Consider the following 26,663-nt stretch of genomic DNA (forward strand, 5'->3'; position numbering starts at 1 on the left):
TAAACTGTCTCCGAAGGCTGGAAATGGGATATGACTGCTCAGGAAGTGCTAGTCGGTGAGCAGTAAAGGCTCCTTGAATCTGATATTTCTTCTGGGAACTTACTGCAGAAATGGTGAAATCAACATTGGCCCCTTTAAGGATCTCTGTATCTTGGCGGACAGTTCTAAGGACCAGTGATTCAGCAGTACCTTTCAATCCTAATCGCTGAGCTGCCAGGGGTAAAAGCATTGTTCTTTCAGAGCCATCATCCAAAATAGCATAAGTCTCCATACATTTACCATTATGACTTAGTTTGACTTTCACAACTTTCAGAAGGACTTTAGGTGAGCAGCTTGGTCGACTTAATAGGAAAACACCAGAATCTGACTTCTGATTTACTTCATGTAGAACTCCCAAATGTTTACCCTTGCATTTAGGACAGCCTTTCTTCAGATCACACTGAGAAGCACGGTGACCTCTACCACATCTCCAGCAGCACTGTTTCTCCCTAATCCACTTCCGCATAGTATCCAAATCAAGCTGGCTGAATTCTTGACATCTACTGAGATGATGGTCATTACTATTACAAAATGGACATAGAGCTTTCAGAAATCCTTTGCCTTATATGAACTGGAATACTGACTAGTGTTAGGAGGACAATGAGCAGTTTTCACTTGGTCAGTACTTACTCCATGAAGAATAGTAGTAGTTGGTGGATACGGTCTTGTTAGCTTTCTTTCCCTCATAGGCTGGTCACAACTTCTTTTAGCAGCACCAACCTGCACCACTATAGCTTGACAATCTGCTTCCTCTTGAAGCCAGGAAGAAAAGCTCACCAGATCATAAGATTCTCCTGGTTGGGTGATTCTACTATGTCGAACAAAATTAGCAACTTGTTCAGGGGGAAGTTTACTCAGTAGCTGCTGCACATGAGAAGCACATGCTAACTCTGCTGCTCCTTCACCTTGGCCCCAAGACTGTAACATTCCCACTAAAGCACGAATGCGCACTGCAAAACTACTGAAGGCTTGTGAGTCACCAGATTTAATTATAGGAAGGCTCATAATATCAGCAATTTCCCTGAGGACAAGTTGATGTGGCTGACCATATTTCTGCTGGAGGGCTGTCCAGGCTGTAGTATATGGCTGAGGGTGATGAGAATATGCCAAAGCTAAATTACGTGCTGAATCCAATTTTAAATGGTCAAGGAGAATGTGAAACTTGTACTCTTCAGTTTCATCCTGTGGAAGCAAGTTCTCTATAGCCATCTTCAACATGATGAATTGTTTGGGATCCTCTTTACAAAAATATGGAAAGGAAGGGCCCTCAATTCTAGAAGTTCTTGCAGCATAATTCATCTGGGCTCTTGGGCTCAAATCTACTTGAGGACTTAATACAGGATATGGTCCTAAAGGCTGTGAAATATGAGACATTTGGTTATCCGGCAGCAACTGCATTGGAACTCACATTGACTGGACAGGATGGACTAGGTATAACAGCTGGAAATGATTGAGACTGAACATCCTGGGTAATAGATCGGGCTATGTTCTGACCAGCTAACCCATTCTCTGATATACTGACTGGATTTAACGGAGCATTACTGGGTTGCACTGTACATGGTACAGATGGGTGATTATTTACTACTTGAGATGGCTGAATGGACAAAACTTGAGGCACTGAACACTGCATAGGAGCTGGAACACTTGGAGGACACTGATAATTATGTGCATTTAATGGAACTGATGAAGGGTTAGGGTATATATAACTGGGTGACCAGAATCCAGGATATACTGGGCCAATAAATGGAGGAGGTATTGCCCAAGGAGGTATTGGCGGCTGCATTACTGATCTATCAACATGGGTATGTACTGATGAAGGCTGATGTATAGCAGTCCAGGAATTGTGAACAGGTAATATGGAGGGCATAAACTGATTGACAGAATTATGTACATTTCCATCCATAGCATGTAAATGGGCAAAATGAGAACTCTCACTAGAAGGTAATGGTCTTGACAACGAAGGGTTAACATTATTCTCATTACAAGGAGATGGGTTCAATAGCTGAGCATTCATATTTACACTTGACTGAGATTGAGGAGTTGGTATCATAGAGGGAGGAGGTGGAGGTAAAGTAGACTGTCTACTCACACATGGAGGTGAATTTCTCCCAGGAATAGCTTGCTCTTTATGTCTCTCCTGCAGACATTCTCGCAGCTCTTGTACTAATGCTGCAGCTGGCTCAGTCACCGTAATAGCAGGAAGTGGGGGATATGTCTTAGGTGAAGGTAATGACTTTGGGCTACTTGTTTCAGATGACCATGAACTTCTTGGAGAACACATACGATTAACTTTACTTGATATCTGCTTTACACTTTGGCCCAATTCCATGACAAACTCCTTCAACTGTTTAATCTCCATTAAAACAGGGTCACATGGCTCAGAATAATTCTCTGCTGCATTTCCAGTACTAGTTTGGGCTGGGACTGAAGAAACTGGATGGCTTGGTTGCTTGGACTTGGAACTGGGGAAAGTCTGCTCATAATCCTCAAGGTAGGCTGGAGGTTTAGTCTGCCTTGAAGACTGACGACGAGGTGGTACATGGCATTGGCTACTTATCAGATCTTGGTCCATTGGAAAACTCTATCCGGCTGGAAGGACCATGTAAAAGACTCTTAGTTTCTGCTAGTTTGGAGGTAGAGCATCCCAAATGGGGTGTCAGTTAAAACACCATGAAGCTGAAGCAATTTCCATTTCAACATTTTATTTCACCAAATGCCAGTACAGATTTCATGTGACACAGCTGTGGTTATGGCTTTGCTGTGCTGTGGCTGTGATATGCTGTGATATGCTGTGGTTGTTTAACTTAAAGACAAATAATAAGAAAGAATTAGATAAATCCATATTATATAATAAACAGTACAATATATTCCAAACAAACAGGTAAAGATAACAAAACTTACATTACACACAGCTAAAGCACCACAGAGAAATGCATCAGGAATCAAAGGAGAGTCTGAACTGCTGCACTACCCAACACAATTAAAGAGTCCACTAATTGAGTTCATATAGGCTCCAGCTGTCCTTGGTGGGAGGAGCTTCCAATGACCTAAAAGATCTCATTTAATTTTCTACAAGAGTATTAATGACATTTACCATGTTTTGGAGTGTTGACGAAAAAAAGGTTTTAATTTATTCATTAATTTATTTATTTATTAGGTTGTACAAGCTAGCTATTGGGAGATAAGTGTATTACATATAGTTGATGATTTTAGAAACAGAAACAGAACTCGTTTGACTAAGGCCAGAGGCCCCACTGCCGTTGTTAATACTAACGTTCAGTGGCAAACGGTTCTGTATGACATACTATTTTTAAGGCCATGGGAAAAGGCCAAAATTGCAAACCGACCATATTTTGCAGTTAAGACTCAATCGACAACCAATTCAAAGTTTCAGCATATTACTAAAGTGTATTAATGTCATTTACCATGTTTTGGAGTGTTGACGAAAAAAAGGTTTTAATTTATTCATTAATTTATTTATTTATTAGGTTGTACAAGCTAGCTATTGGGAGATAAGTACTATTGCTTAAACAAACTATGCGAATGCCTTGTTAAAGAGAAAAGTTTTAAGTCTAGATTTAAAGTTATCTACTGTCTCTGATTTTCGGACGTCGGTTGGTAAATCATTCCATAGCTTAGGGGCTAAGTAGGAAAAGGATCTGCCACCTTTAGACACTTTTGATATTTTAGGGATAATTAAGAGGCCAGAATTTTGTGACCGCAATGCACGTGATGGATTGTATTCTGATAATAATTCTCTAAGATATGAGGGTGCTAGGCCATTTAAGGCTTTGTAGGTGATTAGTAATATTTTAAATTGTATACGATATTTAACTGGTAGCCAGTGTAAAGATGCCAGAATTGGGCTTATGCGGTCATACTTCTTAGATCGAGTAAGAACTCTTGCAGAAGCGTTTTGAACTAGCTGAAGCTTGTTTACCTGATTTGCATGGCATCCTCCGAGTAACGAGTTACAATAGTCTATTCTAGAGGTCATAAAAGCGTGGATAAGCTTCTCTGCATCTGATGCAGACAACATATGGCGTATTTTTGAGATATTTCTAAGGTGGAAGAACGCTGTGCGGCAGACATTGGAGATATGGCTGTCGAAGGATAAATTTCTGTCGAACATCACACCTAAATTCTTAACCGTGGAGGTTGGCACCACAGTGCAGCCATCTATGGGCAACTTGTAGTCTGTCATATTATATTTGTAGCGATTCGGTTCAATAACAAGTATCTCTGTCTTATTGGAGTTTACCATAAGAAAGTTATGTGCCATCCAGTCACTTATATCGCTGATGCAGTCTGATAGCTTAGAAAAATTGTGTGTTTCGCTAGGATGTGAGGAGATGTAAAGCTGTGTGTCATCTGCGTAGCAGTGAAACTGTATGTTATGATTCCTGATAATATCTCCCAGAGGTAACATATATAACGAGAACAGGATAGGACCTAAAACTGATCCCTGCGGTATGCCGTATTTAACCAGGGAGTGATGTGACTCCTCCTCATTTACATAAACAAAGTGATAGCGATTGGTTAGATATGATCTGAACCAGGCTAGCGCTTGACCACTGATGCCAACATAGTTTTCTAGCCTATTAAGTAAGATTGTGTGATCTATTGTGTCAAAGGCTGCACTAAGGTCTAATAATATAAGGAGTGATATTTCGCCACGATCGGATGTTAGGAGAAGGTCATTTGTAACTCTAAGCAGGGCTGTCTCTGTGCTATGGTGGGGCCTGAATCCTGATTGGAACTTTTCATACGTACTATTATTTACTAAGAATGTACGTAGCTGACTTGCCACTACTTTTTCTAATATTTTGGAAAGAAAAGGGAGATTGAGATTGGTCTAAAGTTATTTAGATCTCCCTGGTCAAGGATTGGTTTTTTAATGAGCGGTCTAATAACTGCTAGTTTGAAAGCTGTTGGAACGTAGCCTAATTCTAGTGATGAGTTAAATACATTTATTACTGGGTTAGACACTATAGGGAATACCTCTTTGAGTAATTTTGTGGGAACAGGGTCCAATATACAGGATGATGATTTGGATGACGATACTAATTTAGATAGCTCTTCTATTGTGGTAGGTTTAAATGACTCAAGATGTGCGTATGGTAAGCTAGCGTTAAATATATTACTGGATAGAGTGGTGGCTGCTTGGGTACCTACAATGTTTTCCCTAATAATCATAATTTTCTTAGTAAAGAAGTTCATGAAGTCGTTACTATTGTGTGGGAGTTTATTAGTGGGTTCTGTTTGTTCTTTATTTCTAGTCAGTTTCGCAACTGTGCTAAAGAGGAAGCGAGGGTTATTATGATTTTCTTTAATAAGATTGCTGAGATACGTAGATCTGTCAATTTTTATAGCCTGTCTGTAGTGTTTAACACTCTCTTTCCATGCTGCACGCCATACCTCTAACTTTGTGCTTCTATAGTTTCTTTCCATTTTTCTAGCAGCCTTTTTAAGGGATGCGGTATGATGGTCGTACCATGGAGCTGGCGTTTTTTCTTTGATTCTCTTTTTTCGAATTGGAGCTACGGCATCCAATGTGTTAGAACAAATACTGTTCAGGTTTTATATTACAATATCTAGATCTTCAGGATTATCTGCTACATGTTTCATTTGGGACAGGTCTGGAAGAGTGCTAATAAAGTTATCTTTAGTGGTAGAAATTATTGTTCTGGCTAGTCGGTAGCATATTGTGGATCGAGTGATCCTATCTAGAAGTACTGTGTATGAGACAAGGCAATGGTCTGAAACTGCATCGCTCTGAGGTGATATCTCGATTTCATTAATATTGAGCCCGAGTGACAGAATTAAGTCTAATGTGTGCATACGAGTATGCGTGGGCCCTGTCACGTGTTGTCTAATATCGAGAGAATTTAGAATATCTATAAACGCTAATCCTAATGTATCTGTTGGGTTATCAACGTGTATATTAAAGTCACCAACGATAAGAGCTTTATCTACAGTGACTACGAGGTCAGACAGGAAATTTGATATTTCTTTAAGAAAATCTGCATGATGGCCCGGAGGTCTATAGATTGTAGCAAGGACAAAAGAGAGCTGTTTATGGTTACGATAAGTTATTTCCATATTTAATAGCATTATTTCAAATGAATTAAATTTTAGTTCAGATTTTTGGTTAACTTTAAAAATGTTGTTGTATATTGTAGCTACACCACCCCCTCTCCCCTTTAATCGCGGTTCATGTTTATAATAGTAGTCTTGTGGGGTGGATTCGTTTAAACTAATGTAATCGTCTGCTTTAAGCCAGGTTTCTGTTAAAGAGAGTGCATCTAAGTTTTGATCAGTAATTATTTCATTGACAATGGGTTCCTTATTGGTAAGCGATCTCATGTTAAGAAGGCCGAATTTTAACATTCGAGGTTCATCTGTAAACGTATTGTTTTCTAATTTTATGTTACCACCAAAATACTGATTTTGGTGGTAACTATTTTTTTAAAAGGCGTTCATCGTGTTTTGGAACCAAACTCTTCAAATATTCAATAAAAAATATACAACTTCAGGTCTATAAGATGAAGAGAACATTTGGAAAAACAAAATTCTATTTTCAAAAATTCAAAAATCAGAAATTCAGATCCTATAGAAAGTGGATCAGAGGTCAAGCTTCCAAGTTGTACAGGGAAGAGTAGTAGATCTCGTAAAAGTTGAACAGGCAGCTATCTGTTCAGGGTTGCTTGATAATTACAGACAGGTGTGTTGGAGCTGTGTTGCAACTGAAGTCTGCAGGACGGTAGCCCTCCAGGAGCAGGGTTGGGCACCCTTGGCTTATATGCTTTGACTTTGAATCATTTTGCTAAATTAACGTTTAAACTGCGTTTGTTCAAATGGATCTCTTCATATACATGATCAACACGTTCAGATGATTTGTTGTGTTTAAAACAGTTATAATGTCACGGAGTGACTTGGGGGCGGAACCAAAAGTGGGAGAAGAGGTTCCGCCCGGACCGAATTTGACAAACACTGGCACTTCCGGGTATCCCCGGGGAAGCCCCAAATCACCGAAATTCGCGGCAGGTGTGGGAAATGACGCAGCGATCGCTGATTGGATGAGTTGGAAGGTGAGGAGGAGTATAAAAAGAGTGTGGAAATGCAGTAAGAGGCACGCGATTTGGGGAAGAAACCGGTACGAGCGAGTGGTGAGTCGGAACATGGAAGTCGAGTGAAAACAGGCTGAAGCTTTTGTGGATACGTGTAATGCACGAGGAAAGAGGACAACGACGAATGTCACAGGGGTGAGAGAAACCGTATGAGAAGGAAAAAATACTTACTGTTTGTGTGTTGCATTAAAGAACAGGCTGAAGTACGTGCTTGGGTGAAGCTCCTGCTGTATCTCTGTTGTGGCAAGGACCTGCGATGGAAGGAAGGGAGAAAAGGAAAGAGTATAAATACGAGCACCATGAGTACCGAAATGTTGCATCATTGACGTTGGATACAAGTACGATTGTGGAATAATCATCTGTTGTTTAAACGGCCCGCCGTTCATGCCGAAGTGGGCGGTCAAGCCGAAATCGAACTAGCTGGTGTTGTTTGCGGGACTACTACGATCCGGTAGATCATCGTTGAGGCAACGCATCTGAGTCTCCCTTTGGGTTGAGTCTTGACCAGGTGGAAAGTGCAGACCTTATTCAATTCACCGAAGTGTGTGCTGTGCAGTGGGGTGAGTCTGTCTGTGATGTGTGTTCACCTGAAGTCTTGCAGTGTCGTGCCATTTCTCTTGTTGTCTGCACTTGCCCCCAGGTACATAAAGCCCCTGTGAGACGAACGTGAGTTACCGTAGCGGTGGACCCCAACCTCTATAATTGTCCGCTAACCCCAGCCAACGGATGTGAACTGTGCTGCCGATTGAGGTACCGTGCTGAGCATTGTAGATCATAACATATCGACAGAAGGGACGTTGCGAATGTGGTATGAAGGACTAACTGCTGTGTGTGTATTCTATGGTGGCTGTGTAAACTGAGCCGTCCTTCCCTCACGGTCTAGATCTTCACCAGCCTCTAGGAGGAAGGGAAGAGGACGTATCCGCTACAAGGACGCACGTGAGACGGCTACTTTCCCCCTTAAGCCCAGACATCGAGGAGCTACCAGTTCTATTCCGCCTCTCAAGCCACCATTGTGATGCCAGTAGTAAACCCCCCCCTTCATCTGTGTCCCGGAGTCTAGAGGTGACGTATGATTCTGATTTTCACTCATTGTCAGAGATACTTACCTGCACCCCTAGCTAAAGCTATACTCACCTTGAAGAACTCGTAAACTAAACCAAGGGCTTGTGATTGTGAGCGATATTTACCTGCACCCCTAGCTAAAGCTATACTCACCTCGAAGAACTCGTAAGCTGAACTAAGAGCCTGTGATTTCCAGAGATACTTACCTGGACCCCTAGCTACAGCTATACTCATCTTGAAGAACTTGTAAACCAAACTAAGAGCCTGTGTTTGCGAGCGATATTGACCTGCACCCCTAGCTAAAGTTATACTCACCTTGAAGAACTCGTAAGCCGAACCAAGAGCCTGTGATTTCCAGAGATACTTACCTGCACCCCTAGCTAAAGCTATACTCACCTTGAAGAACTCGTAAGCTGAATTAAGAGCCTGTGATTTCCAGAGATACTTATCTGCACCCCTTGCTAAAGCTATACTTACCTTGAGAAACCTGTAAGCGAAAGAAGAGTGTGATAGACAGAGCCACCTACCTGCGGTCCACATTAAGGTTGTACTTACCTGCACTTTGTATTCTAGCCATACTTACCTCGGGGCCCTGGGAGGCCCGAGCAAAGAGTTGGAAGGGTTCCCATACGACCCACCTGGAAAAGCGGACCTAAGCTAACCCCTTTTGCTGCTTACTTACCTCTGTAGGAGCCAAGAGCCCGGGGAGGCCTCCTTTGATTGGACCCGAGGGAACGCGCCTCTGCGAGGCTCAGGTAGCAGCTTTCTGCCCCCCTTGTTTATATTCATTGTGTGTTTCTACTTCTGCCTTTAGGAGAAGAGAAGGGCGCCACGGGATCAGGTTATATCACAGGAGGTGAACAGAGACAAAGGAGCTCCGTCCTGTTCTTTCCCTGCAAATACCTGCCTGGCTGGCCCTCTTCCCCCACTCTCTGGACCCCCGTCTTCTCCTGGAGGAGAGAGAGAAAGTTATTTTAGATTCCCTTTCCCCATTCCCCACTCATTTTAATTAAATTAATAAAGATTGTTTTATATTTTACTTTTCTTCTCGTGTATTTGGTCATTGGGGTGCTTTTGGGACCTCCTCGAGGTGGAACCTAGAGAGGGGCGTGACTCACACAGTCTGTGTTCCGCTCCGGCCTGTGACAAAAACATACAGTGAGTTTAAATCAAACTAAACTTTATTGTCAATTCTGCTGTAAGTACAAGACATACAGAGTATTGAAATTACGTTCTCTCTTAAAGGGGTACTCTTGTGCTTGCTCTAAAAAAATTATTTTTTTGTTTTTAATGCCGATTTTTCATGTTAAAGGGGTGTAAAAATATTGTGACCACCAGCTGGCTGGCAGCTTATCAACAATTGTTGTGCTTCAGTATTTCTATAGTGTTGGAAATGACACCCCTTTGTGTCCTCCTGTGAGACATAAGAGACTCAAAAATATAGTCCATGCACCATGTCTTCCAGTAATTAATGAGTATGAGGCAAAATTTCCTCATTAAAGTTAAACATGGTTTAATCAACATATAGTAACTGTTTTTGATTGACTGGCTATCTATTAAAATTATCATTTGCATAACCAGAGTTTTACTATTTAAAATTGTTAATTTTGGTATGAGTGCATAACACATTCAGTAGCTCATGGTGGACTGTATGTGGCAAGTGCTGACACCGCTGAAACTCATTTGCAAGAGACTAACAAAGATTACTTACTTACTTATTCATTCATTTAGCTGGTGCTTTCACCCAAAGCAACTTTCAATTACTATGTCAGAGGTCGCACGCCTCTGGAGCAACCATGGGTTAAGCGTCTTGCTCATGGAAACAACGGTGTGTCACAGTGGATTCGAATCCGGGTCTCTCACACCAAAGGCAAGTGTCTTATCCACTGCGCTATCACCACTCATTACTATTGATTAGTAAACAATAAAGTGATATGTACAGATGTGGTCTTTAAGAACACACGTTTTCTCCAGCGGCATCTGGCAATTCGTCTTCCATAATTCTGCAAGTGCTTTGGAGGGCTTTCTTACAAAATACCTCAATGTGTTTCACTTCACAGAATTTTCACCAGGTGGCACATGAAACACCACATCGAAGCCCTACAACAGGGTTCCCCAAATCTTACCCTGGAGGGCCGGAGCACTGCAGAGTTTAGCTCCAACCCTGATAAAACACACCTGAGCCAGCTTATGAATGTCTTCATGATCACTAAAAAATCACAGGTGGGTAAGTTTGAACCTAAATTCTGTAGTGCTCCGGCCCTCCAAGGTAAAGCTGGGAACACACTAGAAGATTTTTTACATCTTAAAAGATTGTCAAAATGTGATAGATTACAAACATGATGATAAAAAATCCTAGATTTAACAGTTTTGCTCCTATAGTGTGTGGTGTGCCATTATGTGGCAAAGACAGCATGCCACAAACAAACAGATTTGTAACCAGAGTCTCGACTGTGAACACAGGAAATCCCACAAAATCTCGTGAGACTTCAGAATAAGCATTGCTAACGATATGCAAGACGACATTTCAATGATAGTGCTCTGAATAATTTTTACAATAAAAAAATTTATACGAATAAACATTCGTGCTGTTGCCACAAATCAACAAGCTGAAATTTTTTATTTGCTTTGTCATTGCTGTGGTTTCCAGGTTTACCATTGCTTTGATCAAAGGCGCTTACATGCCAAATGGGCTAATGTATAAATAATAGTCCCGTGTACTGGGGGTCTTGGGGGGGGTAGTGGGGGGCACCCCCATGACCCAAGGGCCCCCCCAGAGGCGTACGTACTGCCACTATGGATATGGTCAGGGAGGGGGGCATGGTAATGGAGAAGTGATGTTCGCCCATTGGATTAACAGAGCCATGGCTGACACTATCATGACGATGGCAGATTACGCGAATGGAGTTTTTGACACGAACCCACAGGGTTCCCTTACTGTGGTTATCTTCCTGTTGTCGTTTCCAGTCTATTCTCTATCATCCCGTCCAATGATCTTCATCCTCCATCTCCAAAAGAGAGACCCAGTTATTTATCAGGCTAAGTGCCAGTCTGATGAACTATTGCATATTACTCACCATTACTCCTTCAGCATCCATGTTTTATTTAATAAAGCTTCATTTAACTTACCACCTGTCTGCTTCCCGTTCCATGTGTGACACTCAGTCTCTTCAAAGGTCTTCGCAAATTATTTTGTTCTAAGACTCAGTTATCATACATACATAACAAAAGATAAGACAAATGATGTGCATTTGAGTCAGATTTTTATGAAGAATATGCGACTGTTTATGTCACTGGGAAAAGAAAACTTTGCCAACCAAAGGTTTGCCAAAAAGCATACATGTGTACTACAGGGGCGTAGGCAGAAATTGTATTTTGGGCGGGCCGGAGCAAAAGTGAGTGGGCCTATAGTTTATCAGAATAAAATTACTTAAATAATAAATAAACCTTAGAGTGGAAAAAAAACAATAGACAAACTGCAAAAACAGTGACATCTTTACTTTTCAATTTTTGGCGAAGTCAATAATAAAACACTGTCTAAACATGTTAAACCAACAGAGCTCAATAAAGGCTGGACAAACCAGGCTTATTCAGGCTAGTCAGCAGTGCAAAAACAGTTCACCTGAAATAAAGTAGGCTAAAAATAAATTGAAATGACGAAAACTCTCAGCAGAGCACGGTTTGAAATAAATAACAACACACTGCCTAAGTTATGTTAAATCAACCATATACAGTGCAATCAGCCTGTTGGAAATTAAGCTTTTGTGCCAAAAATAGCAACTCATTTAAATTAAACAATGTAAGTTTAATCTATAAGGCTGGCATACATCTATACACAACACACCACTTAGTTAAATCACTTCACGAGCAAAAATAAGGAAATTAGTTAAACAGCATGCCTACCTTTGATGTTTTAATTCTACAAAACAAGACGCAAACGCCTGGGTTTGATGTTGAAAACAGAAATGATCTCATTATAGTCCGATGAGTCACAGAGTTCTTTTTCAAAAAACAAAAGGTTGTTGAGGCGGGTAGTAACTCATGGATGCAAATTGGGTTGTGAAGGTGGTTCATCAATTGCAGTTAGATCGGCGGGTAACCTGTGTCAGACTGACCGGGAGAAAGCACTGAAACTGCCGCCAGGGAGCAAGCGGCAGCCGGCGCCACCAGCGTCTGAAGAACTGGGCTGGTAATACTCGGTAGATGGAGGCAGTGGCGTATCTTCTTCGTCAAATCTTGCTTTTTTAAATAACACATTAAAGAAACTTTAGCCATTATTGTGGCAATGTTAATATTAGCTAAAAAAGCAGTTAGCAAAGTTAGCTGGCAGACTGCCAGAGCCCGCCGGCCGCCGCCCCCCACAGAGTCTATCTATCAGAGCTCCTAGCAACCAAGCAACCAATTACGTTTCGGAAGCTTCCTACAACTTGCTTCAACAATTCCATTTTATTTAGAAAGCAAATTAAACACACACCAGTCAATAATAAATCCGGTTTATGTTAATATATTTTATTAAATACATTTGAATAATAAAAATAAACTAAAAATGTATTTTGGTTAAACTTGCCTGGGCGGGCCAGGGAGTTATGTGGGCGGGCCAGTGCCGCCCTGGCCCATTACTGGCTACGCCCCTGGTGTACTATATTACATCAAAGTACTGTCAGAGCACTGAGAATCCCGGTCATGTTACTTTAATATTATACAATATGCTCAGCATGAAGTGGAGCACACATATTGTCATCAGTACGACCTACAGTATATGTAACACGACTGCCATCTACAGGTTTTACTATTTCCTGCATCAAACACCTAATCCCCCTGGAAATGCTCGTGGAATTCTTCTCTCTGAGATGCAGATTTCTAAAAGCCACATCTGTATGCCATGCAGTGCCAGTGAAAGTTTTGTAGATGAGCAGTAGTGAGCAGTTGTGACTTATAACTTACATGGCCTTTAATCGGTAGACAGTGGAGAGAGTTAAAGAGTGGCGTCAGGAGTTGTGCAGCATGCCCTGTAAGGAATGGGGGTATCTTTCTGATATTGTATAATGCAAAGTGGCATGATTGCGCTGTCTTTACAATGTAAACAAAAAAACGAACAGTTCGTCATCACAGACTACTTCTAGGTTTCTGGCACTTTTGGAAGGAGTAATGGTTGTGTTGCCAAGTTGAATGGATAAGTCGTGCTGTGTCTTGGGTTGTGCCGGAAATTGGCTTGTCACAATAGCTGCTTTTCATAAGTCGGTTAATTGTCCCAGAAATAATGGTGTGATAATCAACATTATAGTCATTTTTAAACCATTTTATGTTGCTGACTATATAATGACAATAAAATAGCATTATAAAGCAAGTACACCTTTTATAAGAACACAACTAATTTTTTTTTTAGGAATATTAAGACAATGAAATTGGAATGCAAGAAAAAACTTAATATTATAAAAGGTATAGTACTAGTCATTGGTTCAGCTGCAATTAAATTTAAAACAGCTATTAGTCATTGTTTAGTGTGAATCATGGCTTCACAGGGTTTATTGCATGGTTTAGATGAGTGTTATTCATCTGTATGCGGCATTACGCACAGTCACGTTTATAATAGCTAGTGTAGCTCAGATCTAACCAGTAGATGTTATGGTTATGTTTTACATGAGTTTTTATTTGTATTCCCTTTTTTCTGTTTTTTTTTTTAACAAAGTGGACAAGCGTTAAGATGGTCTTCTTGGTTCTCATTTACATCTGCATATTTATCACAGAAAAACAAACAAAATTACAACTGGAGTAATGCTTTCTTTTTGCCTGTTACTGTCCGCTGTGTGTGTGCGCACAAGCATGTGCTAATGACATTCATTTTATGTAAACACTATGGCAATTTATCGTCTCTCTCTCTCACCCCCCCCCCCCCCCATAAATTTAGCTATGGCAGTGTACTTCTTTTTCACCTGGGGCACATTGGGAAAACTTCATAAATGGGCTCGTTTTGAGAAAATCTAATACTACTGAAACCCTTAACCTGAGCAGTATACAGGTGTGTTACACTGATCTGGTCAATTCTTCATGTTTGTCTCTGTGAATTATTTGGCAGGTTAAACCATTGCTTCCACATGGACACACAATTCTGTTCACACACACACAAACACCTGCAGTCATCAGCTGTTGTGCCAGTCTACGCTGATAGCTTTAGGCCTCAGGGTCGGGTTTAGGGCGCACTCACATTATCCCAACCAAACCAAACCATGCCTGGGCGCGATTGCCACCCCTCCCTACTCCCCCAGGTGCACGCACTCACACTGTACTTCTTATCGATCCAAGTCCGGGCGCGCTTTCGTCATTAAGATGCGATTGTTTTGAAAAAGCAGGAAGTGAAGCTCTCTCTTAACACTGGAACCCACCGTAATGTTAAGTCTGTGTTTTTATTCAGATTCGTTTGGTGCGCGATTACAGACAGCCCTCTCACATGTCATCATATTGCTTAGTTGATCCGTCACGTGCCCAGCTCGAATATTCACGTTACCCCGCTGCTCGCAGCAAAAGGTTTTTACGGAGACAGATGAAGGTGAGTGGTCGCGCAACTGACGTCTTCACCTTTTGAATCGCGCTCAGGCGCGATTGCGCTCACACCACAGCCTTCCGCGCCTGAGCCCAAGTGAACCGCCCGAGCGCGGTTTGGTTTGGATAATGTGAGTGCGCCCTTAGACCGGTCAGATTAACAGATCTTTTACTGCAGACACTCTGTTTAAGGCCAGTCAATACGGCCCATCTCACACTTTATCCCCACAGGGCGACACTTACACACTGAATATTTAAACAACCAGAGGAGCTGTGTACATGGACACCGGCAAATGCTGTTTTTCAGTTATTCTTCTACAGACACTATACTCAGTGCCGCGTTAAGCCTTTGTGGGGCCCTGGGCTAACTCTGGTTTGCCCCCCCCCAATATACACTGAAAAAAATAAAGGCTGGATTTACTAAAAAAATTTAGTGCCCCATTGCTTAAAATGTTTTGTAAAACTTACTAAAAAAGCGGGAGGCAAAAAAGATGCACTGTCTACATTTTTTTGTAAACCCAGTGTTTTTTTACAGCATATGTGCAAAAATAAATGGCTAAAATTATTTAAATAAATTAAACACTATTATCAAATCATTTTACAATCAGAAATAGCCCATAAAATAACATTTATTTAATAAAACTCACAACAAAAAAGTGCTTCTTTCTGCTCTTCTTTAAAGAGAATTCCTCAATTAAATCATTAAAATCAAGTTGACAGGAAAATTAGGCTGAAATTATTTAAATAAATTAAACAATATTATCAAAGTTATAACTGCACAATCAGAAACAGCCCAGAAAATAACATTTATTAAATTCAACTAACAACTAAAAGTTCTTCTGTCTGTTCTTCTTTAAAGAGAATTACTCAAACAAATCATTAAAATCAAGTTGACGCAAAATTAGGCTAAAATTATTTAAACAAATAAAAACAATATTATCATGTAATCATTTTACAATTAGAACAGCACAGAAAATAACATTTATTAAGCAACTAAAAATTCTTCTTTCTGCTCTTCTTAAAAGAAAATTCCTTGATTAAATCATCAAAATCAAGTTGATGCAAAATGTCATACTCACTTGACATTAATGTCAAACAGTTTAACCTCTGTTCATGCATTAATGTCCTCAGTTTATTTTTAATTCGTCCCATTTTTGAAAATGTCCTCTCCCCTGCAGTGCTGCGTTAAGCCTTTGAGGCCTTGGGCTAATGCAGATTTGCCACACCCCAAATATGCAATCAAACAAACACTGTATATATGCGCAAATACTTGTGAAATAAAAATAAACAAACACAAAGCGCACCTCATAATCCCAAAGTAGGCTAAAATTATGTAAATAAATTAAACAATATTATCAAGTTATAATCTTACAAATCAGAAAATAACATTTATTAAATACAACTCACACTAAAAGAGCTTCTTCCTGCCCTTTTTAAAGCAGAATTCCTTAATTAAATCATTAAAATCAAATTGATGCAAAATGTTGTACTTGACAACCTCAGTTTACTTTTTGTACATCCCAATTTTGAAAATGACCTAGATTCAACACAGGGAAGGTGAGAAAGATCCTTATAATGCAATTTACACATTGGGAAAAGCACTCTGAAGCTGCTTTTTTTAAAGGGGCCCTTCCACATAAAATCGTTTTTACTTGTAATTTTTTATATGTGTTAGGTCCATATGTGTTTGTGTTGTGTCGTGAATGTGGAAATTAACTTCTACCTCCTCTGTCAGCTCTAGTCAATGAAAATAAATAAGCGGAGAAATCAGGTAAGTTAGAAAAGCTGCTCAGTGTGATGTGGAACTAATCGAGGTCATTAATATTCATGAGCTCTTCAACTTGAGACCGCGCCCACGTAATATGTCTAGTTCAGTGAGTTTTCATAACAAGTTACAGCAAGGATGGCTAAACGTCAACCGTCCCGTATTCGGATCATTGGTTTTGTCGAGAGACATCATTCCAATCAAACAAGGAAAGCATAACATTTGCTTCGTGTTTGGATGTTCAGAAGAACGCTGGATTTGAAGCGAGACTTTGATTAAAAAGCAATGCTACTCCATCAATATTGGATCCGGACAGAGCCCTAACCCTAACAGCTATGTGAGTAAAACACTTTAGTCATATGGGTCACAGTGGCGGCCGTTGACTTCTCTTCTGAGGGACGCGAATTCACGCGAAAAGGGTCTAAAGGGTTTATATAAAAGACACACGTGTGTGTGTGTCGAAATGGTTTGATAAAACGTGTGTGTGTAAAAAAGACACTGGGTCTTAAGACACTCACTTAACAGTAAACTGATTACACATGAGATTAAATGAGTATTGAAAGTTAGTTTGACTACGAAAAACGGATCATTTCTCGAACCAGTCTCTAAACCAGGGTACAAAATGGCCTATTACTTATTGATTTTGATGTTTTTGGATGTAATAACCACGCAAACGTCATGAGTAGACCTCAGACAACAGTATAAAACAATAAAAACCACAGAGGAAGGGCACCTTTATTTAAAGATAAGCATTACATTTCTAGGCAATAGGTCATTGGTCAGGGAGCAGCATAAAGCAGTAAACTAAAGTTCATAATCCAAATGCTCCTGTAATTGCTGTTTGAACAAAGTGATGAAAATTCTCTATTGCAAAATGTGTAACGTTTTAAACAGAAGTAAAGATAAAACAAAGATAAAACAATCATGCAAACCCTAACCCTAACTTTCATTGTTTCACTAGGTTACCTGCCCATTTATTCTCAATAATTAACAGTAAACAAACTGTAATTACTGTTTTTGAAGGCAGCTCAACCTTAGGTCTGTTTTGAGCCCCAAGTTTGAGTGAAGGAGGAGATCATGAGAAGAGATGCCAGAAGAATTGCGGCTGGACGTGGAGGCACAGAGACTCCCGTTTACGATATAATTTTAATGATGATTGACACAGGACTGTTTAAGTTCCTTTCAAACCTATGTTAAAAGTGTACCCGTTAAAATATTATTACTGCAGTAAAAGTTTATTTTGATCATGGTGTCACAATCGCTGGATAATTCTGAAATTACTTTTCAGTCATTTGCGATGTTACAGGGTTGAACGTCTATACGTATACATGATATGCAAGTTACATTTGCAAATGATTCATAAATAATACCTCTGCAATTCTTTGATCGATTGTGTTTTAGAAGTAACTCAAGAGAAGAGACCTAAAACCACTCCCATCTGTCAACTGGCTCTAAAACTCCAGACCAGCACTAATGAACGCAAACAAACCACAATAAACCAAATCGTTAAAGAAAGTCAAACTTTATATTTGAATCATTGAGATAATGAAAGTAAAAACCAAAGTAAACTAGAATGTTATCGAGCACTAAACAGAAAATACAGTCTGTCAGAATATCTCTCCACTGTTAGAGATGTAAAGCAGAGACGAGTCCTCACTAAATACAGACTCAGTGATCACAGTCTGGCAATAGAGAAAGGCCGACATAGACAAACATGGCTCCCAAAAGAAGAGCGAATCTGTGTCCATTGTGACAGTGGTGAGATTGAAACAGAGACACACTTTCTCCTTTACTGTGGTAAATATAAAGAGCTTAGAGAAAAACACTTTGACAAAATCTCAAAGCTCATACCAGAGTTTCATAGCTCTTCAGATTCAGATCAAATGAATATGTTACTGGGGGAGGACAGACACCCATCAGCTGCTGCTAAATTCATTTATCCATCAGAAATAATCCACAGCCCTGATCTTGTAGAGTACTTTTATTCTCTCATGTGCCTCCATAAATGGACATTTGTATACTTCAAATGATTATATTTCAAAGTGTACTTTATATTGTAAATACCCTCTGATTCTATTTTATTTTATTTGCAGTAGTACTTCATCCATCACCCAGCACCTTAGCTTAATTGCACCTTAATGTTTGTTAATATTGTGTTATTGTATGTTTCTTGTTTTATGTATAATGCTTTGGCAATATTGTAAGTGACACAAGTTGAAAATTTAAATTGAGAGAGAGAGAGAGAGAGAGAGAGAGAGAGAGAGAGAGAGAGAGAGAGAGAGAGAGAGAGAGAGAGAGAGAGAGAGAGAGAGAGAGATGGGGGTTTACACACAGCAGGCCAACATCAATCACTGATCTAGACTGCTATATAGATACTTATCAGCTGAATGCTGCTGGTCTGTCTGCAGCAGGGTTTATAGATGGTGCTCTGGCAGACTGATTTAGTGTTAAAATCACAGACAAAAGCTGAAACAGATGAGAACAATAACTTAGCATTCATTCAGTCATCTGTTGCAGCCATAGGAACTGCATAACCGCCTCAGATATTTTCAATAATTTTGGAGATCAGAGTATGGTGGCCATTCGTGCTAGTTCCGCCGAACACGTCCCGAACATGTTTTCGGGTGCGTTCTTCGGAATTTGCGTTGGTCGACCGCATACGTCATCAAAGTTTAATATTTCGGGGTTCAATTTCAGAAAAGCAACCTTTACATTTCAAGGTAAGAATGAAACTACAATGATTGTATGTCTTAAAAGAAATAAATCCCCTAACTGAAATGTGAGAACCTCGATGACGGATGCGGTCGAGCAACGCGACTTCCGAAGAACGCACCCGAAAACATGTTCGGTACGTGTCCGGCGAAACTGGCATGAATGGCCACCCTATCAGAGTTCTTTTTATTATACTGTTTATAAATAAAAGTGAATATTTTGAAGGGTTTAGATTGTGATCCTCCCCCTGTTTGTCCCCATGTGACTTATTCTAGAGATCATTTTAATTTACACTGTTACACTTTTATGTTGTATCTGTGTATTGTGACTATGGCAGGGTCAAGTCTTAAGCTTTATTTAACAGTGGAAATGTACACAACATTCATGTGAGGTTAATAAAAACCTTAAGATGGAAACCATTGGAGACTCCTCAGCCTTTAACCCTTGTGTGGTGTTCGGGTCTGTGGGACCCGTTTTTAATGTTTACTAAAAGAAAAATTATGCAATTAATTATTGTTTCAACCTCAGATTCATTGGCCTTGGCTCATTTTCTATAAAGAACATAGAAATAAACAGCTTTATAATGACTGTACACTGTACACCCCCCCTACACATTTATATTACATATGTAGTGTTCGGGTCCACTGGACCCGGGGTTAATAAGAGTGTAAAAAATGAATGTGCTATGTAACTTCACTCTGTTTTTCTTCTATCTGGGACTGATGTGAGTGCATGAGTGTGTTTTTATATATGTCTGTACATTATGTGATGGATGCATGTCAGAGTTTTGTCCTTCTGCACTTGTTGTGGCAGCGCAAGGATACAACGTAGATAGGAGTTTTCCTTACTCAAACATGTTCTGAGGGCAGAAAGAATGTGATTGGTTCACAAAAACGACCAATCAAAATGCTTGTTACTGGTTTAAGCCCTCAGCGGAGCTTCCAAGGCAGCTTCTGCAGTGAAGCAGTTCGAGCTCACCGTTGATCAGATGAGTAGCGCAGATATGGTAAGATAGGAATGAGACTGTTTTTGAATTCAGCTCGAAATGTTCCGAGTATTTAAGTGACGCGTTTTCACGTGTCCGTGGCACGACTTTCTTTTTCGTGCCAGTTTCACGGATTGGTTACTCAATTTTTTTTCCTTTTTTCAAACCATTGTCGATTGGGATTGGGGTTAGATTTGTGGTTTTCGTCACATTTTTAAACTATTCTCGCGCGAGGATAAAGTTGGGTTTGGGTTAAAATGACATTGTTTATACATTTATTTGTCAGAAAATTAAATTGTTCTTGCTAGGAGTTGGGGTTAGAGTTGGGTTAGGGTGAGGATGTCATTTTATGTAACAGAAAGTTGTTCTAACCCCAATCCCAAGCGACAATGGTAAGAAAATAGGAAAAACAATTGAGTAACCAATACATGAAATTGGCACGAAAAAGAAAGTCGTGCCACAGACACGTGAAAACACGTCACTTAAATACATGAAACGTATCGAGCTGAATTCAAAAACAGTCTCATTCCTATCTTACCATATCTGCGCTACTCATCTGACCAACGGTGAGCTCGAACTGCTTCACTGCAGAAGCTGCCTTGGAGGCTCCGCTGAGGGCTTAAACCAGTAACAAGCATTTTGATTGGTCGTTTTTGTGAACCAATCACATTCTTTCTGCCCTCAGAACATGTTTGAGTAAGGAAAACTCCTACGTGCGGATACAACATGTTATATATCAAGCATGAACACTTGTCTGCCCCCACTGTCCCAAACACTTTACCTTCTGTCTAACAGGAACCATTCTACATTTTACCATTATCTCCCTTACAAAAAATAACCATGGCTGTATAATAGTAAAAGTGTAGTAATCATGGTAAATTGGTGTATTGATTACCATTTGTAAAACCATGGGTTTACCACAAAACCTATGGTGTGCGCGCGCACGTGTGTGTGTGCGTATGAGTGCGGAGAGAGAGAAAGTAAATAGAGAAGTAGAAATAGAGAAAGTAAAAATTATATCCAAGCATTTTTATCATTTTAGGTTGTAGCCAATAGCAACACATTGTACTGCAGTGTGTGTGGACATAAGATGGAGAGGAACACACAGTATATGTCTCTAAAAAACAAGAAATGCATATGCAACACAGCTACATGGTAAAAATTTGCTTCTTATGTGTTGTGTAGGCTGACATGAACAGGTTATGTGTTCAATGTGGATGATATGTTCTGATACGGCATCTTTCCAGATGGGGATTGTGCTGTGTAGACGGACACAAATGTGTACAATTTCAAACTTAGTTCAAAGAATTAAACATCAAAGTGATGAAAAACGTATTTGAGATGAAAAAGTGATAAATACTTATTTAAGATAAACATGTTTTTCCCCAATATCTGGGGGAGAATAGAATTTTCTTCTCTTATTTCATATTATCACAAAAACGAATAGCACTTGAATCTATAAATAGTCCTCTACTAGTGGTAAATGACAAATATTAACCATATATTCTGTTTATTTTACTGCAATAAGGCTAAAGTAAACATCTGTAAACAATTATACATAAATTTGTATGACTGCATTGTTTTAAGATACAAATAATGCAGTGGGTCCACTAGACCCACAAACATTGTCTAAGTAACAGAAATATGAACACCACACGAGGGTTAAAGAAAATACAGCACCAACATAAGATATAAAATATTTCTAATCACTAGTGTTGTAGTTCTCGAGACCGGTCCACTTTTTAAACGTCTTGGTCTTGTCTTGGAATCGACCACATTTTAACTCTGTCTCGTCTCGGTCTCAGACAAAGAGGACACAGAATTTTATTTCAAGACCGGTCAAGACCACAACTCATGGCGCACATCACGAAATTCATTTTTTATCATTAATTTTATGCAGTTTATTCAGGTTTGGCATATGATGTTGGAATTGTTTAAGCATTGTTTAAGTTTCTCCCAATTACAATTTTCTAATTTTATTACAAAAAACACCTGCATTGTGTTAAGTGGATGGCAAGCCATGGAAAGACAGTTCAAAATAAATGGTTAAGTTGATTTAAGCTCTTTAGTGTTTGTTCAGTTTTATTTGCTTATAGACAAAGATAAATTCCCACATATCTGCAATGTCTTGGATTATTTTATCAACTTCTCTGATGGCACACACACACACACACACACACACACACACACACACACACACACACACACCCACGCGCATGCACACACACACACACACACACACACACACACACACACACCCACGCGCACACACACACACACGCACACAATATTTATACTTTCCATAGCATAATGACTTTTGTAGTGTATAAACTGTATATTCCCTTACACTAATCCAAACCATAAACCTTACCCTCATTGAAAACTTTTCTGCCTTTTTATATTTAAAAAACAAACAAACATTATTTAGTTTCCTCAAGGAGACCATTTGGTTACCACCCTGTAGGTATTACCAAGACCAAACACCCCCCCCCCCCCCCACATACACCAGAATCACAGACAACATGCTAACAGACACACACACAGAGAGAGAGAGAGAGAGAGAGAGAGAGAGAGAGAGAGAGAGAGAGAGAGAGAGGGAGAGAGAGAGAGAGACAGACAGATAGGGAGAGAGATGTGCTTTCTTAGCCTCTAAAGCTTGATGTCTCATGGTTCACATTGTAAGGGTTGCCAGGCGACAGGGTTGCCTGGGAGCATGACTTTGATGGACAGCCACAGTGTAACAGATAATAGTCCATGCAGTTCACAGTAATGGTCAGCAGCATCTCTACAGATGTTGAAACAAAATGGCTGCCCTCTAGATGCAGTACTGTCAAACAACTGAACATGACAATTAAAAAAAGAACAGACACACACAGCACACATGTGTCCCTTATGTGTACCTCTCATTTGAGAAAACGTCTCGATTACGGATGTAACCCTCGTTCCATGAAGGAGGGAACGGAGATGTCCCGTCGTGACCGACGAATTGGGAACTCGCTTAGAGAGACCAATCTGCTTCGAATACTACTAAAACGCCAATGAACTTGGCATTGAGATATTTGCATAATGCTGGCACCACCCCACCAGGTGCGTAAATAAGCAGCAGGTGCAAATAGGGAAATTAGCTTCTTTTTCGCTGAGAAAGCCGGAAAGTGTGACCGGCCGTAACAGCAGGGGGCAGCACCTGTGGCGACGGGACGTGACGTCTCCGTTCCCTCCTTCAGGGAACGAGGGTTACATCCGTAACCGAGACGTTCCCTTTCAGTTGGTCACTACGACGTCACGTCGTGACCGACGAATTGGGAATCCCTACCAAAACGCCACTAGGGGCTGACATCTTCCAGTGTCTGCAAAAAGCCCTCCGATTCCACTTAAGGATATGGAGAAATAGGATTAAGGCAGAAGGCCGGGCACTAGATGTTCCTTTAACCCCACAGAAGTGCCAGCGACTGGGAAGCGTACTACCTGAGCGGGATAGGAACGCTGCGGAAGCCACCGCCCCTCTTAAGGGCTAATGGTGGACGAAGAATATTTTAGTTGATAAAGGACAGCCGTGGCTGTGTAAGCAAAGCAGTGCTCTGCTAAGGGAAACGTGGGCTCGTAGGATTAACCCCACAGAAAAATACTCACAAAGGAACCCCACTAGGGGACGCAATGTGGAGCCCGAGCCAGAGACGTAGGTTGGCTGACAGCCAATGTTCCCCAACATAGGCTGCCAAGGCAGCAGAGGAAGAACAATTCAAACCATTACGCATTTTTGTTCTGAATGCCTTCCATCCTGACACTGCTATGGAGCATCAGACGGAGGCTGCAAGCCGACTTGCGAGTCTGCTCTCCGTGCTCCCCCTGATGAGGAAAGAACACGAGAGGATACAGGCTCGATACGAACACTGTAAAGTCTAATGAACGTATTAGGTGTTGCCCAACCAGCAGCTCTGCAGATGTCTGTTAGCGAGGAACCACGAGCGAGAGCCCAAGATGAGGCAACACTCCGTGTGGAGTGCACTCTTAAATTAAATGGGCAAGGAATACCCTGTAGATTATAAGACAGGGCGATAGTATCAACGAGATCCAATGAGACATCCTCTGCTTAGTGACAGCTTTCCCTTTCTGCTGACCACCATAAAAGACAAAGAGCTGGTCTGAGGTCCTGAGACTTTGCGTGCGATCCACGTAGAGTCGCAGTGCGCGTACGGGGCACAGCAAAGCCATGGTTGGGTCTGCCTCCTCAGGGGGCAGCGCTTGCAAGCTCACCACCTGATCTCTGAAGGGAGTGGTGGGAACTTTGGGCACGTAGCCTGGTCTGAGTGTTACGCTCGAGACAGCAGGACCAAACTGAAGGCACGAATCATCAACGAAGAATGCATGTAGGTCCCTGCAGGGCTTTCAGCACCATGGACTGGTCCCAGGGAGGAATAGAGGGAGGGCGCGAAGGGTTCAGCCTTTGAGCGCCTCTTAAAAACCTAATAACAGTCCTGCTGGCCGACCAATCTGCCGTTGATAAGCGAGTTATGAGCAGATATAGCGGCGATATCAACTTTAATGGTGGAGGGTGACAGCCTACGCTCCAAACGGTGTTGAAGATATGAAAGCACGGTATTAATGGGGCATTCTCGGGGGTCCTCGCGTTGCGAAGAGCACCAGGTGACGAACAGGTTCCATTTAAGCGCGTAAGCCCGTCTTGTGGACGGCGATGGTGTTAGATATCACTTGCGATAAATCACCTAAACCTTGCTCAACGACCATACATAGAGATCCCACAGGTCGGGGCGCGGGTGCCATAATGTGCCCTCTCCTTGAGAAAAAAGGTCCTTCCTCAGGGGAATCCACCAGGGAGGGGCTGTCGAGAGGTAGCCTGGTATAACCAGACTCTCGTACATTCATTTCATTTGTACAGAGAGTCTGGCCACGCTCCATTGCAAAGCGTTACTTCCGTTAAGGAGGGTCCATTGTTGAAGTTTAAAACTATTGGATCTGCCCAGAGTCACTCAGGATCTGCCAAAGCCAATCGCTAACATTCGCTTTAACTTCTGTTTATTCGGCAGTTTTGCAACAACGGACCGAATAGCTTTTCTCACGTCTTTCTCCGCTGCCATTACTGAACTACAACTCAAACTGACGCACGACCTCAACGTCATCGTTCTTAGCCACCCCCATCTGTTCGCTGATTGGTCCTGTAGATTTTTGCAGGAGAAAACGAAACTCTATAGAGCCATCCCAGACGTACTGCTGAAGCGAAATGAGGGTGGAGCCAGGCTAGTCGAGAGGAGCATTAACTCTGGAAACCAATTCCTGGTCGTCCACTAAGGCGCGACCAGTAAAAGGCTCTCCTCGTCCTGCCTGACCTTGCACAGTGTCTGTGCGATTAAGCTCACTGGAGGGAATGCGTATTTGCGCATCCCCCTAGGCCAGCTGTGTGCCAACGCATCCACGCCAAGGCTGCCCTCGGTTAGTGAATAAAATAGGCGACAGTGTTATCGTCCGGCGACACAAACAGATCTATCTGCGCACGACCGAACTTCTTCCAAATTAGCTGAACCATCTGGGGGTGGAGTCGCCATTCGCCGGGGCGCGCAGCTCGGGAAAGCGCGTCTGCCGCTGTATTGAGCGAACCCGGGATGTAAATTGCACGAAGGGACCTCAGATGCTTCTGACTCCAAAGGAGGAGATGACGAGCGAGATGCGACAGATGACGAGAGCGCAAAACGCATTGACGGTTGATATACGCAACGGTCGCAGTGTTGTCGGTTCGTACTAGTACATCCTTCCCTCGCAGCTCCTTAGCGAAGCGTACAAGTCCCAGATATACAGCCCACAACTCGCAGCAATTGATATGCCAGTGCAGCTGGGGTGCTGTCCACACTCCTGAAGCTGCAAGCCCGTTGTACGTGGCTCCCCAGCCCACGTCGGACGCATCTGTGTGGACAACAGCATGCAGAGAGACCAGTCTCTGAGAAACGCGGGGTCTGACCACGGGGGGAATATTAGGCTACACGCAGGTGTAATGGTTACACAATGGATGCCGGCGCGCCACGCTCTCCTCGGGACTCGATCGTGAAGCCAACGCTGAAGCGGTCTCATATAGAGCAGCTCGAGCGGTGTCACAGCCGCGGCTGCTGCCATATGCCCCAGGAGCTTTTGAAATTGTTTCAGCAGGACCGCACTCTTTCCTCGAAATGAACCGAGGCAAGTCAGAATTGACTGGACGTGCTCTTCTGTTAAGCGTGCCGATAAATCGATCGAGTCCAGTTCCATACCGAGAAAAGAGATCCTCTGCGTGGGGCAGATTTTGCTGTTCTCCCAGTTGACCCGAAGACCCAAACGAGCGAGATGCCGAAGCGTTAAGTCTCTATGCTCGCAAAGCGTCCCCCGAGAATGCGCTATTATAAGCCAATCGTCGAGGTAAGCTAGAATGCGAACACCGCTC

Source organism: Paramisgurnus dabryanus, chromosome 2 (assembly GCF_030506205.2).
Source record: "Paramisgurnus dabryanus chromosome 2, PD_genome_1.1, whole genome shotgun sequence".
Classification (NCBI taxonomy): domain Eukaryota; kingdom Metazoa; phylum Chordata; class Actinopteri; order Cypriniformes; family Cobitidae; genus Paramisgurnus; species Paramisgurnus dabryanus.